The following is a 5,000-nucleotide window of genomic DNA, read 5'->3' on the forward strand; positions in this document are numbered from 1 at the left end:
GTGTAGGTGTGTGTGTATTTGTTTGAGTAATTGCATAGCCTCAGCATGGGGTTCCCAGGCCAGCGGTCCCCACAGGAGACTCCATTATCCTGCCATTAAAGCAGGACTAAGAACGGGCCACCTGGGGTCACATGGGACATGCCGCAAAATAAGGGGGAGAGAGAGAGAGTGAGTGAGAGAGAAAGAGAACATAAGAGAGAGATGGAGAGATTGAGATGAAGAGATAAAGAAAGAGGGAGAGAGGGAGGGAAAGGATCCTGCTGTGTTATTTATACACATGTGGTTAGGTGAGAGTGTTTGTCAGGGTGAGTGAATGTGTGTGTGTGTACGTGTGCCTGAGCCCATGTGTGTGTGTGTGTGTGTGTGTGTGTGTGTGTGTGTGTGTGTGTGATGCTGCAGGTCATTTACAGGTACAGGTACATTTAAATCATCGTTCTCCCACAGGTTGCCATTGCCTTAAAGTAGGATATTAATTCAGAGAATGTTTTTGTGTTCTTATTGTTTCCACTAAAAATGGGCATAAAAACGTCATGTTCCTGGAGTGAGAGGAGCAGGAGTGGTTAAAGGTCATGTTCCTGGAGTGAGAGGAGCAGGAGGGGTGAAAGGTTAAAGGAACCCGCCCTCAATACGACTTGACTCATCTCAACAGAGACTAAAACCAAAGAATACCCAGACCCTTTCAGACGAAACTTCCCTATGGAAACCTGGTCTGATGTCCGCTTTATAAACAGTCTAGACTTTATGCACGTCTCATGTAATCTCAAAAACCTAACCATAACCATAGGCCAAAGCACAATCTGTGAGAACTAAAAGTGAGAACTAAAAGTTCTGTCTGGTTGCTAAGTGAAACGTTAGCAGTGCCAACCATTCTGCTGCCTAACCACACAGCACAAAAAAAGGAAATTGAGCACCTCTGTTACTTCTACCACTCGCCAGCGTGATCCCTGACTAAGAACCAGCATTATCAGACCTACGCCCTTCATGGCCTTGGCAAAGGTCACGCAGGGGAAGGTAGCATTTTGGACAGAGTTGCCTCGAGATTGGCACTCTCCATACTGTAATTTCAGCACCTACCATTGTAAGGACAATTTCCCACGTTAGCTAGGGGCACAATGGCACAGTGAAGTTACTAACATCTGCTGACAGCAGGAGATAGTGCCGCAGCCCTGTGTGTGTGTGTGTGTGTGTGTGTGTGTGTGTGTGTATGTGTGTGTATGAGAGAGAGAGTGTAAGAAAGAAAGCTTGAGAGTGTGTGTGTGTGAGAGAGAGAGAGAGAGAAGGAAAGACAGAGAGTGTCAGTGTGTGTGTGTGTGTGTGTGTGTGTGTGTGTGTGTGTGTGTGTGTGTGTGTGTGTGTGTGTGTGTGTGAGTGTGTGTTGGGTTATAAGCCCTTCATCCCCTACTGAGTGACAATTTGTAAAAAAAAAAAAGGCTAAATTATCCCTTTCCTCTGAATACTCCTCTAGTCACACAACAGTAGAGAAGCTGCTCCCAGCCCGAGACCACACGAAGGCAGACCACACACACACACACACACACACACACACACACACACACACACAAACACACATACACACACACACATACATATATCTACACAAATGCAGATCATGCCTGTAGCATCCTGCTGTTTCCTTTCTATCCTCACACACATGTACACAAACACACACATACACACACATACATACATGTATCAACACGCTCAAAGACAAACATACACACGTACTTCTACACAGACACACACACAGACACACATTCACCCTAAGCTACCCATCCGCCACCACCACATCACCACAAAGTCCCCTACACACACACAACAGTAGGTCCAGGCCAAGATGGATGTACGACAGTGGGTAAATGAATAGAAACAAGCATTCAAGTATTCTGCTCATTGTGCCTACTCTGATAGCTCTGCATATTTTTCCTGGCAGCAAATTAACTATTGTAAGTCTTCTGCTTGCGGCGGTGAAGTCTGCCTGTGTTATAAAACATCCACTGAAGCAAGCTTCCTTATTATGGTCCTATCTTTGCTAATATGGTGCTGTCTCCATTACAGTGCTTCTGTCTTCATTACTCTGGTTCTGTCGGCCCTCGTGAAGTCCTATCTCCCCTGACACACTCCTCGCAGGTCCTCAGTGTTTGTGGCAGATCAGGCGTCCCATTTATGTTTAATTAGCTTCAGCTAGCAGTGAGCTGATCGGCGCTGACAGTATCCCTCACTAGTTTTCCTTCCACCTTCAAACATAATAACAAAAGAAAAGCTCCCACTTTTTCCCTCATCCAACGAAGGACTCACTCTCACTGTCAGCCTGCCTGCCTGCCTGCCTGCCTGCCTGCCTCCTATCTCAGAGGAGGGACTCATTTCAGTCCCCTTACACAGCACACACACACACACACACACACACACAGCACTGGCTCCCCGGCTAATGCAAAAGTCCCTCAAGTGTCAGAGCTGTCCTCGTCACGGGCCATCCACCCTGCCCCACCACACACTAAGACTCCTTAGGTATTCATTCATTAATTAAGCATTAATTACGTAGGCTTAGGGACTCTATTAATTATGTAGAGTTAGCACACAAAGGCTAAGTAGCCTCGAACGGTATCTATAAGCATGGGCCACACTGGACTAAAACCATTACAAAAATGAAAATATATGATAAGATAACATAGAGTATAACGCAACATAATAAACATCACAATACACCACGTAGCATCTATAAGCATGGCCCACACTGGACTAAATATATGATGAGATAATATGGAGTGTAATGCAACACAATACAACATCACATTACACCACGTAGCATTTAATGCTTCGTTGTTTCCAATAACTAAGGATATAGTATCTAATACCTTTAGGTGGAACCAACTCCCTATCAAGTCATTTCCCTCCCTTGGCCTTAGTTATGAAGAAAAGTATGCATGGATGATGCTATCCTTAATTTGTAAAGGTGTGCAGATGTTACACGGTATGTTGCACAGATGATTTGAGTTGCATTATAATTCACCATATCTGAATAAAATGTTTTATCTGTTGAGCAATGGAGCATAGTTTTGATAATGTGATTTAAATGGCTTCTCAGCTCCCAATGTGCTTATCCCTCCTCAAAACAATTTAACCCACAAACAATGTAATGAGCTTGTAAAGGCATTCAGCTAGCACCCACACGGTTTCTGTGTGTGTGTGTGTGTGTGTGTGCATGTGTGTGTGTGAGAGTGTGTGTGTGTTAGCTAACAAATGGGAATCCTAAGTCCTTAAATTGAATCTGCAGATTGAGCTGGCATCAAATACAGATAAACATAGTCATCATATTCGCGACAGGCTTCTGTTCATAGAGGAAATTAAACATGTTTCAATTATCTTTTGGAGCTAAAAATGCTCATTTCATGCTGATGTGAGTACAGGAAGAGGAAGTGCCGCCGAGGTTGTTTCCTGCTATAGTGGTCTCTCTCTTCATCCATCTGAGATTTTAAACACAGACACATCGTCGGGGATGTTTAACAACAGTTGCTGAGTTTATGACATTTATAAAGGCTCTTTGGTGTCACTTCACTTTAGTGTGTTGTTGGAATTACCCTTTTTAAATTCAGTGTGTGTGTGTGTGTGTGTGTGCTTTTGTCAGTTGGGATGAAGAGCTTGTGCAGGCGACATGCAGATGAATTACCAATTACCGCAGTGATGATTGTTGTGTGTGTGTGCATGTGTGCATGTGTGCGTGTGCGTGTGCGTGTGCGTGTGTGTGTGTGTGCATGTATGTATATGTGTGTGTGTGCATGATGTTCCAGTCCTGTGAGACTTTCAGTGGTATGTCTCTCTCCCTTGTGGGGAGTTTGCCGCTTAAACCATACTGTGCTTAAATCTTCCCCATTCATGTCGTATCCGCTGAAAATACACACGGCCACAGCTGGTGACTTTGCACAGCCTGCTTCTTACCAAGTGATTCTTGGGCAGTCTGCCTCCTCAGTGTGAATCGCTCCTTTGATTGCTTCAGGGTGATCATCACTGTGCGTCAGAAATCGTGCTTTTAATGTAAAAGTGTTTGATGCGGTCTCAGAAGCTGTGGTAGCCTCACTTCCACTCGCATCCTCAGCAGGGTCCACGTATCCCGTCAGAAAGACGTGCCACGGTTATCTGTCACCAAGGCCTGTGATCAATATTTCATTTCCGTAATAGAGCAAGTCTAGCCCTGAGGGAAATGGAGTTGTGTCTGTGCGTTCACACTGACCTTTGACCCTGAGAGTAGTCCATTTATCTCTCCTACTGATCCCTCAGACTTTATCCAATATACAGTACTAACCCACCCACACATGAATTCATAAATCTAAACCTACCGATACATGCCTACACATACCTTCACATATTAACATACCAATACACACCTTCACATACCTTCATATATTAACATACCAATACACACCTTCACATACCTTCATATATTAACATACCTATACACACCTTCACATACCTTCATATATTAACATACCTATACATGCCTACACATACCTTCATATATTAACATACCAATACACACCTTCACATACCTTCACATTTTAACATACCAATACACACCTTCACATACCTTCATATATTAACATACCTATACAAACCTTCACATACCTTCACATTTTAACATACCTATACACGCCCACACATATTAACATATTGTACAGATACACCCCTCACACACATTCACATATTAACATACCTATACATGCCTACACATACCTTCACATGTTAACATACTTCTACACACCTTCACATACATTCACAGTGGAACATAAATGTCCAATCTCCAACACATAGTCTGTAACAATATCAGTCCCAGTCTATAAAAGTGCTCTTCTCTTCTTAACCATTGATTTATAAAGTGTCCTCTCTCTAATCTGTAATCTATTTGTAATGCCTCTGTAGTCTTTGTTGTTTGTCCATGATCAGGATTTTGTTTGCCCTGTACCTCACCTGTAAGTCGTTAAGTGTTCTTGATCCAGTATAAAACCAAT

The 5,000-nt window shown here is 43.3% G+C and overlaps 1 protein-coding gene across 1 annotated transcript in view; it reads left to right on the forward strand.

The window, feature by feature from the left end:
* Positions 1-5,000, forward strand: part of LOC116221492 (delta-sarcoglycan-like) — a 16,534-nt gene that overhangs the window by 7,070 nt on the left and 4,464 nt on the right. The gene's annotated exons all lie outside the window — the stretch shown is intronic.

The sequence above is a fragment of the Clupea harengus genome, chromosome 8 (genome assembly GCF_900700415.2).
Source record: "Clupea harengus chromosome 8, Ch_v2.0.2, whole genome shotgun sequence".
In the NCBI taxonomy this organism is placed as follows: Eukaryota; Metazoa; Chordata; class Actinopteri; order Clupeiformes; family Clupeidae; genus Clupea; species Clupea harengus.